The sequence below is a fragment of the Garra rufa genome, chromosome 10, assembly GCF_049309525.1.
Source record: "Garra rufa chromosome 10, GarRuf1.0, whole genome shotgun sequence".
In the NCBI taxonomy this organism is placed as follows: domain Eukaryota; kingdom Metazoa; phylum Chordata; class Actinopteri; order Cypriniformes; family Cyprinidae; genus Garra; species Garra rufa.
Window position 1 is genome coordinate 27184820 of NC_133370.1, and position 14817 is coordinate 27199636.

The window sequence follows — 14817 nt, forward strand, 5'->3', positions numbered from 1 at the left end:
TTCCCATTTTGATGTCAAGCTGTCTTCAAAGATGATATTTAGTGGTGACTCATTCACTCTACTCCCTCTTCTGTCATAACGTCTATGTCTGTGTAAAGTTCAAACAGCAATCAATACTTCTTTATCACAGTCTTTCCGCTGAGCACTAACCCTGCAGACAGACACATGCTGAAAGGAAATAAAAAATGTACATAGATACCTTTCTGCTTTGAGAGACACAGGAAAGAGACTCTTTGTCAGTTGCATAAACATAGCCAGTATGTTAAGAATTAGTTTGACGAACTAGCATTAAGCCAAGGGGTAATCAGTTTTATTTTTCAGATTTAAGTGAGAGCAATTGACCTTTTTATTGAGATTTTTAATAGACTGTGGTGAATCATTTCAATGGTCATGATATGGTTGAGGTCAAAAGTTTACACCCCCCTTTCAGAATCTACAAAATGTTAATTATTTTACCGAAATAAGAGGGATCATACAAATTGCATGTTATTGATTATTTAGTACTGACCTGAATAAGATATTTCACATGAAAGATGTGTACATATAGTCAATATGTATTATAGAAAATAATAGCTGAATTTATTAAAATGACCCCATTCAAAAGTTTACACCACCTTGATTCTTAATACTTGGTTCTTACCTTAATGATCCACAGCTGTTTTTGTTTAGTAATAGTTGTTCATGAGTCCCTTGTTTGTCCTGAACAGTTAAACTGTTCTTCAAAAAAGTCCTTCAGGTCCCACAAATTCTGTTTTTTTTTTGTTGTTGTTTTTTAGCATTTTTTGTGTATTTGAACCATTTTCAGCAATGACTGTATGATTTTTAGATCCATCTTTTCACACTGAGGACCACTGAGGGACTCATATGCAACTATTACAGAAGGTTTATCCGCTCACTGATGCTCCAGAAGGAAAACGATTCACTAAGAGTCGGGGGTGAAAACTTTTGAACAGAATGAAGATGTGTACAGTCGTGGCCAAAAGTTTTGAGAATTACATAAATATTGGAAATTGGAAAAGTTGCTGCTTAAGTTTTTATAATAGCAATTTGCATATACTCCAGAATGTTATGAAGAGTGATCAGATGAATTGCATAGTCCTTCTTTGCCATGAAAATTAACTTTATCCCGAAAAAAACTTTCCACTGCATTGTTAAGAAGGCTTCAGGGCGTCCAAGAAAGTCCAGCAAGCGCCAGGATTGTCTCTTAAAGAAGATTCAGCTGCGGGATCGGAGTGCCATCAGTGCAGAGCTTGCTCAGGAATGGCAGCAGGCAGGTGTGAGCGCATCTGCACGCACAGTGAGGCCAAGACTTTTGGAAGATGGCCTGGTGTCAAGAAGGACAGCAAAGAAGCCACTTCTCTCCAAAAAAAACATCAGGGATAGATTGATCTTCTGCAAAAAGTATGGCGAATGGACTGCTGAGGACTGGGGCAAAGTCATATTCTCCGATGAAGCCTCTTTCCGATTGTTTGGGGCATCTGGAAAAAGGCTTGTCCAGAGAAGAAAAGGTGAGCGCTACCATCAGTCCTGTGTCATGCCAACAGTAAAGCATCCTGAGACCATTCATGTGTGGGGTTGCTTCTCATCCAAGGGAGTGGGCTCACTCACAATTTTGCCCAAAATCACAGCCATGAATAAAGAATGGTACCAAAACACCCTCCAACAGCAACTTCTTCCAACAATCCAACAACAGTTTGGTGAAGAACAATGCATTTTCCAGCACGATGGAGCACCGTGCCATAAGGCAAAAGTGATAACTAAGTGGCTCGGGGACCAAAACGTTGACATTTTGGGTCCATGGCCTGGAAACTCCCCAGATCTTAAAACTTGTGGTCAATCCTCAAGAGGCGGGTGGACAAACAAAAACCCACTAATTCTGACAAACTCCAAGAAGTGATTATGAAAGAATGGGTTGCTATCAGTCAGGATTTGGCCCAGAAGTTGATTGAGAGCATGCCCAGTCGAATTGCAGAGGTCCTGAAAAAGAAGGGCCAACACTGCAAATACTGACTCTTTGCACAAATGTCATGTAATTGTCGATAAAAGCCTTTGAAACGTATGAAGTAGCCTACTTGTAATTATATTTCAGTACATCACAGAAACAACTGAAACAAAGATCTAAAAGCAGTTTAGCTATTTTTTTTTCATTTAGTACTGCCCTTCAGAGGCTACAGAAGATATAGTTACATGTTTCCCAGAAGACAAAATAAGTTAAATGTACCCTGATCTTCAAATTCAAAAAGTTTTCACCCCCTGGCTCTGCATCGTTTTTCTTTCTGGAGCATCAGTGAGTGTTTGAACCTACTGTAATAGTTGCAAATGAGTCCCTCAGTTGTCCTTAGTGTGAAAAGATGGATCTCAAAATCATAGTCATTGTTGGAAAGGGTTCAAATACACGAATATGCTGGAAACCAGCATATGCTGGTTAGGTATGTTTTGGTGCAGGGATGCTGGTTTTAGCTGGTTTTTGCTAGTCCTTTGCTGGTTTATGCTGGTCCTTTGCTGGTTTTTGCTGGTCCTTTGCTGGTTTATGCTGGTCCTTGACCAGCAACATGACCAGCATAAACCAGCAAATGACCAGCATTAACCAGCTAAGGACCAGCATAAACCAGCTAAAACCAGCATCCCTGCACCAAAACATACCTAACCAGCATATGCTGTTTTTTTCAGCAGGGAAACCAAAGAATTTGTGGGACCTGAAGGATTTTTCTGAAGAACAGCAGGCAGTTTAACTGTTCAGGACAAACAAGGCACTCATAAACAACTATCGCTAAACAAAAATACAAAGCTGTGGATCATTCAGGTAACAACACAGTAATTACAAAATAATTAATTCTGAAAGGGGGATGTAAAATTTTGACCTCAACTGCGGGTCCCATGATTTTCCGGTAAATTGTTTTCAAATGTCTGGAAATCTCTGTGTAACTTTAAGAAACGTCACTACTGAACACCCTTTTTTCTGCATCTAAACAATTTTTGGGGGGTTATTCCATAACATTTAACTTTCATATGTGTACAACTGTTCAGAACTGTGCTAGCAACTAACCATGTGCTGATTAGAATTTTTGAGCTAGGTTCAATATCTAAAATGGTCTCTACCGAAACAACACTGAAAATGTGCTGTCACTACCGAAACATGTTTTGTCAAAAATAAACTAAACTAAATTATCAATAAGATGATATGATAGTGTTTGGTTCAATATATATTCAAACTAATTAATCCTTAACTTTTTGCCTTTTTACAAAGAAATTTTTGATTAAAAATACAACAAATCTCATAAATCACACTTGAAATATTGTTACAATTGTAATTATTGATTTACCTCTGAAAACTTTTTAATAAAATAGAAAAAAATATATTTATAAGGAAAATTTAAGCAAAGCCTAAATAGGTCAATATAACCCTTCTTATTAAATTATATATTACTGTGTTTTGGTATTTAGGGAGAGGACAAATATTCCAAAACTTTCTCAAAATACAATATGAGAGTTAACTGCACAGCTACTAGAAATGTATACCTTGGATATTATACAATTTGCATACATACAAAAGTTGTGGAAAAAGAAATTTTTTTCAAGACGTTTTCAGTTCTGACTTTGAACCAATTCTGTAGAATGGCCCATATAGCATCTTAATAGCCTATTATTGAAATTAATCACAGAACATTCTAATTTTGCTAAATCTTTTATTAAAATTCACAACACAACACTTGTTTAGGCATTTTTCACATCAGCATATACAGTATAACAACATAACATACATAACAAATTGTAAATATAACTTCACTTGCTCATTCATGTAGTCAGAACGTGTAAATACTATATTTATGACTCCATTTGCAGGCCACATTAAACATAATAACCTGGACTATTACAGCGAAGAGAAAAGATAAATTAATGTGATTACCGTTCAAAGCGTTTTAATTTTCTCTCATTATACGTCATGTTTTGCAGCCAAACATTTCACTGCTGTATGTACAGTAAATGATTCTGTCATACCATGTCATCTTACAGTTTTATATTACCATATTGCACAACTAATTAATTGTTTCTCAGTCACAATCACATGTCGCAGTAAGTTCAAACAAAGCCATTCCCTGCAGCCACAGTAAATGTTTGCACTGATTGCTGCTCTCCTCTTTGTCTCCATAGCAACTTGACATAAGGGATGTAATTACCCTGGCCAAAAGTACTTGAAGATGGCTTATCCCCTGCTTCCGTTCCTCCGGGACACAATCGGTGGGAGGGAGAAACAGTGGGTGGAAAGGAATATAATAATTTTACCTGACTCACAGGTCAGCGATGACCTATTCAGATCATATTCTTGTGCTGTATGACTACATACTGTCATAAGTGAGTAGTAGCTATACTTATATTTAAAACATAAACATAGCACATGTCTATTTAATGTTGAAAGAGCCCTTTCTTAGACTTCAAATGTTTACATATAAATTTAGTGTACATACAATGTACATGTAACATTATATATGATTATTAAAATAATACATATAAAAGTCACAAGTATTATAACTGTTTGGATGTAAATGACACTTTTGTGCATGTAACATGTAAGTATCTTTAGTTATAGATATAGATACATAGATATATATGGGCCATTCTACAGAATTGGTGCAAAGTACTGTCCCACAACCAAAAAACAAACAAACAATCATGTTTTTTCATTTTTTCAATAGATATTTACTAAGATTCTTCTATTATCTATTGAAACCCACAATAATATTTAAAACATTAATAAGCTTAATATATATAAAATCATCATTTAGTGGGTACTTGCAGTTGGGAGGTGGCTGTCCCGAACCCTAACCCCTAAATTTCTTTGCAAATTACAAAACTTTATGTAAAAAAAAGTGTTGCGCATTTTAATGTCAATATCGAAACAGTCTGTGTTTTAGCCAATGGCTGAGACTGATTTTAACTACACCCCTACATTTATGATCAGGATATATTTTTATGTCCCTCTCTCCTCTCATAGCTACATGGGGAGTAGATAAGCCCAGGGGCGCCGCTCGCAATTTTGGGCCCTATGACAAAATATGAGGTTGGGCCCCCCCTACCACAGCAAAGCAGATCTCTGGGGGCCCCTAAAGTGCATGCCCCCCCCTCCCCCCCCTTAGCGGCGCCCCTGGATAAGCCCTATCATTTTGAGGTAAATGTGTTCAAAAGTATGACAAATCTGTGTGTAACTTTAAAGAATGTTACTACCGAACACCATTTTTCTATAATTAAGCACACTTTTTTGGGAGTTATTCTATAACATTTAGTTTTTATATGTGTACAACTGTTCAAAACTGTTCTAGCATGTGCTGATTAGCATCTTTGAGCTAGCTTCAAAAGTATCTAAAATTGTCACTACTGAAACAGTCACGACCAAAACATGTCATCTTTGTTTCAGCAATGACACAAGGAAACACATAATCCTTCATTTGGATTATCGGATGCCCATTTTCCACAAGTTGATATGATTCTTTAGGGTAGTAATGAGAAGTCTATATGACATGCTTTGGTTAAAATTTCTCAATGGTAGTGTAAAAAACACTCTTTTTACCTTGTCAAAATCAGCCCTTTTTAGAGCGAACTATTCTGTTGCATGTTCCTTTAAATGCTAATGAGCTCTGCTCGCCCTACCCCTCTCTGTTGGGGATGACCAGCCTTAAGCCCCGATCAGACAGAACGCATTATTGCAGTGAGAGGCGCCTTTTTTAATTATTTTCTGTTGGCAGTGAGCGTTCTGCCCGCTGCTTATTGTGCCCCGAGTGCTTCGCTTTTTAACCGCTTGCTGCGCCTCACGTTTTTGCAGGAGCGCTCTGAGTGCCTGAAGTTGAAAAAAAGCAACTCTGAGTGGAAAAACGCCCGACGTCATTCGCGTTTTTTTCCATTGTCCAATCGAATGAATGGAGAGGCGGGCCTTCTGTTGTGGTGACAAAAGTTTACCGTTGCTTAAAAAGTCCGGAGACTGCAATAACGGAGGAGAAACTTTTGGTGTCTGTCACGGGTAAGCCGGAGCTGTATTTTTTAAGGTTTTTGCTAATATGACAGTTTACCTAACAACAAAAACAAAAGATTTTAGAGCTATTGCGCTATAATCCTTTGATTTGACTGACAGGACAGCTGTTTTGGTCGTTGCCTAGCAACATTAAAAAAAACGCAGCACACTGTGCAGTGCGGTGCACCTCGCGTTTTCAGACCTAAAAAACGCGTTCAGTGTGATCAAGGCCTTAATGTTTACTTTAGCTGCATTCGGCTGTGTTTAGCTGTGAAACTTGCTAACTAGCACATTATTAAGAAAGGCCATTTGCAAAGATGCAAAAAAAACTTATACTCACTTCTGCTGTGGGCAAAGCTGCTTCACGAATGATTTGCACGAACATGTAGATCGGGATTGGTGCTTTCCTTTCAAAAACGAAAGTAACATTATCCTCTGTCTGTGTGTCATCACACCGACAAGATGCTGAGAATGACCTGATTTTAAAAAGGGGATATTACTTTTAAAGATTAAAAAAATACCACTGGGTGGATTTTTATCATTGTAGGATGGTTATGTACACAAACTACCTACACACATTAATGTTCAAACAACATGCAAAAGTGAGTTTTGCATCCGATTGTTATTGATTTACCTCTGAAATGTTTAAATAAAATAGAAAAAATATATATTTACAATGGAAGATGTAAGCAAAATCAATATAGGCCATCTAATTAAATTATATATTACAGTGTTTCGGTAGTGACAAAATTGGGAAGAGGACAAATATTCCCAAACTTTCTGAAAACACAATATGAGAATTAACTCCACAATTACTAGAAATGTGCTCCTTGGATATTATATAATTTGCATACATGCAAAATTTGTGGAAAAGCTACTTTTTTTCAAGATGTTTTTCTGACTTTGAACCAATTCTGTAGAATTTTTTAAAACTTTTTTTAAATACCAGTTATGAGGAAAATTTGAATCACCAGTTGGATTTCATGCATCTTTTTCTCTACATCTCAGCAGAGGCACTTGTCGTGAGTAACTGCCTGATTGCTCAATCAGTTTTAATGCTTTTAAATGGTTAATCAAGGATGCTGTGTGCTGTCTCAAGTGGGAAAATCAGGACATTTGCTCTGAGAGAACGAATGATCAGAAAGCAGTTAACAGACTGAGCGTTTGATAAGTTTTAGACGTCTACAGGTCACACAGCACTTTACTCTGATAAATCTTTAAAGCTTGATCTCTGACCAGCTAATAGCAGTCTCTAAAGGGCAGTTTTTCATCATTACCATTATGGTTTTCACCTTTTACGACTATATGGATTAATACTGTGCTTTGCTATATTGTCATTATGTCTTTACATGTACAATTTACATAAATAATGGAGAGAATAAAGGCCACTGCCTCATACAAGCATTTGTCATAAAAGAACTATTGCTTTGGCTGTCCATAAATTGACATCTGTGATTAAAGATAAGTTTTGCAGAGCCACCATCAATGTGAGAAATAGCTGGCAAATGCAAAAACAACACAGCGTGACGTTGTCAACACAGTGTCACTCCCTTAGCCTTAATCACACAATGCCCAGCAAATGTCTTTGAAGCAAGGACACCTAACAGCAATCATGTCCAGCAGCAGTCTATTTTTACAGCACAGTAACCTTGCTGTGAGGTCCCACAGCAGCTCTTTCCCTTTCCTCCCTATGTTGTTGGTGTCTGTGCTCTGTTGCCTCAATGAAAATTGGATGAGGTTGAAAACACTCCATATACACTCATAGTTATGATTGGCCAATCCCTGGCTGGCCAAATCCCTCGTACTTTCATACAGACAGGTTGTCACGCTCTGGAGGTTGAACGAAGGAGAACAAGGCAGGAATTTCAAAGGATAGACTTTTTAATATAGTCTACGATGACAAATACACGATGATCACAATCAGGGTAGTTCCAAACACATGTACCAAATAATAGCAGACAAAGGAAATGGGGATAACGCAAGACTTAAATACTAGAAGGGTAATTAGGGAGAACTGAAACAGGTGTGTAGCAATTAATCAAAAACCATGGGAACAAATGAGGAACTAAATCAACAGACAGGAACACCACAGAACAAACATGTGACATATCGCCCCCTCCCGGAAAGGCGCGTCCTCGCGCCGACAAAGAGTCCAACAAAGGAGGGAGGGAGGGTGGGGGTTCAGGAGGCGGGCGTGGGGCAGGCAAAGGGCAGGCAATGGGAAAGGGGTAAAGTTCAGGAGGCCAGGGTGGAGTAGATGGAGGAAGGAGCCAGGGAGGAGCCAGAAGCAGGAGGAGCCAGATGGTAGTCCAGAGCCCAGCCAGGATGACGCCCCAGGGCGGAGTTGAGGGAGGGAGGAGCCATGGTGGAGAGCTGGTCAACGACACCCTGGGGACGAGCGACGGAGAAGAAGCCTCTGGTGGAAGTGAGCCAGGTGCGGCCGAGCAGATGGAGAGGCAGGGTGACACTACAGGTCTGGAGGGCCAAGGTGACGCAGATGGCTCAGGGGACCGAGGCAGAGCTGGGGTTCCGGAAGACCGCAGTGACACCGGAGCGACAGAGGACATAGGCGGAGCTGGAGGGAAGGAGGAGCCTGACAGAGCCGGAGGGACAGAGTGACGAGGTGAAGCCGGAGGAATGGAGTCCCGAGGCGGCGGATGGTCAACGACTGACCAAGGCGGAGCCGGAGAGACGAGGGAGCCCGGTGGAGCTGGTGGGATGACGGGCCACGGTGGAGATGAGGGAGCCAGGAGCCAAGGCGGAGCCGAAGGGTCGGAGGACCGAGGTGGAGTCCCGGACTCGGAGGATGTAGGCAGAGCTTGGGGAACGACACGCCTAGGCGGAGCTGGAGCCTGGATGTCCCATGATGGGTCCACACTCCTGGGTGGTGCTGCCTGAGGGTGAGCTGTGGGACAGACTGGCTGTGGCAGAGACAGGGCTGAAGGACTGGCTGGCTTGAGTGGAGGCGGGAGAGGGAGGCTGGGTGGGAATTTCGGAGACATTGGAGAACTGGACGGAACCAGCGGAGATTCTGGAGAACTGGATGAGACTGGTGGGGATTCTGGACGGCTGGACGGAACCAGCGGGGACTCAGGACGGCTGGGCGGAACCAGCGGGGACTCAGGACGGCTGGGTGGAACCAGCGGGGACTCAGGATGGCTGGGAATAATCTCCCCAAACCAGTCAATTAAATCCACTTCAAAAATTTCCAATAGCTCCTCATAATAACCACCACAGCTCAGTTGTAGCTCACCCTCAGAATTAGGAGTGTGGGCGGGGCTTCCCTCTAAGCCCTCGATCTCCACGAGAACTCCCTCGGTGATGCTAGCCACACACCTGGTCAGTCGCAATGTCCTCTGTCGCTTTAAGAGCGGCAGATTGTGGCGCTGCGGCTGCGGCGGGCTCTGGCTGGTGCTCCGTGCTGCAGGGTGATGATAACTGGCTGGGCTATGGATCGGGAGTGGGGCTGGAGAAGTCTTCCTGAAGGGGACAGACGGAGAAATACAGTCCATTACTCTCCAGCGCCCACTCCACGAAGGCGGCGAAATCCTCCCTGGGACCGTTCGCTGGTAGGCGTGCCTTACACGGCTCGCTCAGGCTGGCGTGATAGAAAACACTGAGCGAGCGATCCGGGAAGTGTGTAAGACACGCCAGATCTAAAAAGTCCCTTGTGTGGTCCTCCAGCGAACGGTCCTGTTGCTTCAGGCAGAGGAGTTGGACTGCTGGCAGATCCATTCCGGGAGAGGGAAGAAAAAAAAGAAACAAACCAAAACAAAAGGAAGAAAAGACGCCGCAAATAAACTGTTGTTTGGTCTGCTATTCTGTCACGCTCTGGAGGTTGAACGAAGGAGAACAAGGCAGGAATTTCAAAGGATAGACTTTTTAATATAGTCTACGATGACAAATACACGATGATCACAATCAGGGTAGTTCCAAACACATGTACCAAATAATAGCAGACAAAGGAAATGGGGATAACGCAAGACTTAAATACTAGAAGGGTAATTAGGGAGAACTGAAACAGGTGTGTAGCAATTAATCAAAAACCATGGGAACAAATGAGGAACTAAATCAACAGACAGGAACACCACAGAACAAACATGTGACACAGGTACAAAACCAACATCACATAAAACGTACCATATGTACATTCACCTGTTCCAGGGAAAAAAATGAACACTCTTTTAGTGCCACTCAGTGGACATTTCACATCGAATATGTCACGAAACGTACACAGCGGTACGTATTCCGCATCTTGCGAAAAAGTTCCCACAGGTACGTTTTCGTCATGAGATCATGTAGGTTGTTCCAAACCAGTAAAACCTTGGTTCATCTTCAGACCAAGCTGGATATAATACTTACAATTTGTAATCTGTTACTGATTCCAAATTGCCTGACAAAAATTGTAGTTAGTAATGCAATCCATTATATTACACATTTTAGGTAATATAATCTCACCACTTTCAGATTACTGTAGATAATTCGTCACCTTAGAATTATAAGGTTCTATCTGACATTTATGTCCAAATTAATTAAGTTATTCACATATTCTTATTCTGTGGCAACTTATTTACATTATTTGATGTTTCTTTTGTAAGCTATGTACATTTGGGGCCTTTTTTTAGAAAACAAAAATGGTTATATCTACAGAAGTCTATGGAATGCAAAAACTTTGAAGCTGAATGTCTCGAAAGTGTTCAGAATGCAGATAGAACCTTATAATTCTAAGGTGACAAATTTTGTGTTTTTTTTAGCCTTTTTGTGTATTTGAACCCTTTCCAACAATGACTGTACGATAAGATCCATATTTTCACACTGAGGACAACTGAGGGACTCATATGCAACAATTACAGCAGGTTCAAACGCTCACTGATGATTTTTCAATGTAAAGATCAGGGTAAATTTCATTTATTTTGCCTTTTGGAAAACATGTAAGTATCTTCTGCAGCTTTTGAAAGGCAGTACTAAATTGAAAAAAATATATGATATCTAGGCAAAATATTCAAAATTTACACATCTTCATTATGTTCAAAAGTTTACACCCCTGGCTCTTAATGGATCACTTTTCCTTCTGAAGCATCAGTGAGCATTCTAACCTTGTGTAATAGTTGCATATGAGTCCCTCAGTTGTCCTCAGTGTGAAAAGATGGTTCTCAAAATCATACAATACACAAAAATGATAAAAAAAAAAAAAAAAAAAAGAATTTGTGGGACTCAACAAAAGGGACTCATGAACATCACTAAACAACAACAACAAAACCAGCTGTGGATTATTCAAGTAACAACACAGTATTAGGAATCAACAGGAAATGCCTTATCCATTTTTGCTTATATATCAATTACAACAAGATACCAATGTCCTGAACAAAGCTGTCACTGTTTTTAATCCTGCAGTTCATTGTCTTGTAGCAATTGGGAAAAAGTCTGTGACTGACAAGGTAACTAACTCTGAGGTTAGATAAGGATATGTGGGAGTTTCTTTTCAGGCTAGACTTATAAAAACAGCTTGTTAGGTTTTTAAATGCCCTGGTGACTCACTACAGAACAGCTATATTCAAGTACCACTGTAGACAGGAGCTGCTGTAAGTAGTATTTCAGTATCTGAATTATGTGTGATGAATATAATTATTGTGTATGATGAATTATGTATCATTAATATCATATGTTCAAGAATAACCTTACTTATTACTAAAACGAACACAACAAATGATTACAATTACACAGTACACATAAATGCCAACTGTGTTTCAGCATCCTCATTCAACAAGACAGCTGTATCCTGCCTGCAGCTCCTGGAATTATAATGACACCTGCTGTCTTTGTGCATAGTGAATAAACCTTCATCCTTCTTTGAATGCCGAGCTGTATGCAATGAAATATTTTTTGAATGTGTACTGGGAATAGCAAGGATTTATTTTGATGTTTGATTTAGTTTATTTGCTTTATTATATTATGATAGCTTATGTTATTAGGCATAAAACAGGGAATGAACGGTGTTTCAAAGTCAAAGAAGAAATAGCTATTCTGTTTAGTCAAATAGGAGTTTATTGATTCTGCTGCATCACTTTCCTGTTTTAGTCTCTCAGTTTTCTTGTGCATATTTGAGTGGAATGAGTTGATGTATTTAATGCTTTTGCAATAACAGGGAGAAGATGCAGTCTATTCATTATGAGTAGCTCATATTAAAGAGAGTGGGGCTATCGGTTACAGAGTGCCTGTTTGCCCAGTGCAAACAAACAGTGAAGGATAGCGAAGCTACACTGGTCCTTCATGATCTGGTTTAACCAGCCCTCTAGAGCGAAAACCCTGGATTCCAGTTTGTTAAATAGTGAGTCAATTTTTAACACAAAAAATTGTCTGTGAGAGGGTTAGTCAGGACTTTTGAAGAAATGAAAGTTGTTTAAATGTACAGTCGAGCCCGAAATTATTCATACCCCTGGCAAATTCTGACTTAAAGTTATTTTTATTCAACCAGCAAGTTTTTTTTTGACCTGAAATGACACAGGCTTCTCCCAAAAGATAATAAGATGATGTACAAGAGGCATCATTGTGGAAAAAAATATTACTCATCTTTTATTTACATTTGAACAAAAAGTGGCAAAATTATTCATACCCTTCTCAATCAATAGAAAAGCATTTATTGGCTATTACAGCAATTAAACGCTTCCTATAATTGCTGACCAGCTTTTTGCATGTGTCCACTGGTATTTTTGCCCATTTATCTTTAGCGATGAGCTCCAACTCTTTCAGGTTGGAGGGTCTCCTTGCCGTCACCCTGATCTTTAGCTCCCTCCACAGATTCTCAATTGGATTTAAGTCAGGACTCTGGACGTTAATGTTTTTGTCAGCTAACCATTTCTTCACCACTTTTGCTGTGTGTTTTGGGTCATTGTCGTGCTGAAATGTCCACTGGTGCCCTAAGGCCAAGTTTCTCTGCAGACTGCCTGATGTTGTTGTTGAGAATTTTGATGTATTGCTCCTTTTTCATGGTGCCGTTTACTGTGATTAGGTTCCCTGGTCCTAAAAAAAACAAAACCCCAAAACATTAGGTTCCCACCACCATGATTGACAGTGGGGATGGTGTCTGAAATATGAGGGTGCAATAAAATTAAAATATTGAGAAAATCGTCCTTAAAGTTGTCCAACTGACGTTTTTAGCAATGCACATTACTAATCAAAAATTAAGTTTTGATATATTTACGATTGTCACATGTTTGTTCTGTTGTTCCTGTCTGTTGATTTAGTTCCTCATCTGTTCCCATGGTTTATGATTAATTACTCCACCTGTTTCAGTTCTCCATAATTAGCTTCCTAGTATTTAAGTCTTGTGTTCTCCCCATTTGGTTTGTCTGCTATTAGATGTTCTCATGCGTGTTTCTTCTTGCTCCCCTGTATTTTCACCGTGGTTTATTAAAAGACTGTGTTGGAATATTCCTGCTTCGTGCAATTTCGTTCAGCCACGCTTACGTTACAGAATAGCAGACCCTCATATTGAGTATATTTGGAGGCGTTTTTTCTTTCTTTTGTTTTGATTTGTTTCTTTTTTTTCTATTACACCAGCCTGAGCGAGCCGTGTAAGGCCGCGATCACACCGAACGCGTTTTTGCAGTTGGAGGCGCCTCTTTTGAATGGTTTTCTGTTGGCAGTGAGCGTTCTGCGCGCTGCTTATGTGCCCCGGGCGCCTCGCGTTTTCACCGCCTACTGCGCCTCGCGTTTTTGCAGGAGCGCTCTGAGCGCCTGAAGTTGAAAAAAAAAGCAACTCTGAGCGGAAAAACGCCCAACGTCATTCGCGTTCTTTTCCATTGTCCAATCGAATGAATGGAGAGGCGGGCCTCTTTTAAACTAAAGTTTACCGTTGCTTAAAAAGTCCGGAGACTGCAAGAAATGGAGGAGAAACCTTTGGTGTCTGTCGTGGGTAACCCGGAGCTGTATTTTTTAGGGTTTCTGCTAATATGACAGTTTAATTAACAGCAAAAAACAAAAGATTTTAGAGCGCTCGCGCTATAATCCTTTGATTTGACTGACAGGAAAGCTGTTTTGGTCGTTGCTTAGCAACATAAAAAAAATGCAGCACACTGCTCTTTTATTAAAAGTCACCAAAAAAGGCAGTGCTGTGCGCCTCGCATTTTTAGAACTAAAAGACGTGTTCGGTGTGATTGGGGCCACACCTACCAGCGAACGGTCCTAGGGAGAATTTCGCTGCCTTCGTGGAGTGGGTGCTGGAGAATAATGGACTGTATTTTTCCATCTACCCTGTTCAGGAAGACCTCTCCAGCCCCACTCCCGATCCAGAGCCCAGCCAGCTTTCATCACCCTGCAGCACGGAGCACAAGCCAGAGCCCACCGCAGCCGCAGAGCCAAAGCCCGCCGTGATTAAAGCGACAGAGGACCATATCGCCCCGGAGATTGAGCTCGACGACGTGACTGACCAAGTGTGTGAGCCGGCTACACTGTGCAACACCGTGGGAGTCCTTGTTGAGATCGAGGGCTTAGAGGGAGGCCCCGCCCACACTCCTAACACTGAGGGTGAGCTGCAGCTGAGCTATGGACATTATTCTAAAGAACTTTTGGACATATTTGAAGAGGATCTTATAGACTGGTTTGGGGAGATATTATCCAGCCCTCCTTAGTCTCCGCTGGTTCCGTCCAGCTCTCCTTTGTCTCCGAAGCTCCCACCCAGCCTCCCTCTCCCGCCTCCACTCAAACCAGCCAGTTCCTCAGCCCTGTCTCTGCTGGTGCCTGTCTGTCCCTCAGCTCACCCTCAGGCTGCGCCATCAGGGAATGTGGATCCATTTCGGGACTTCCAGGCTACA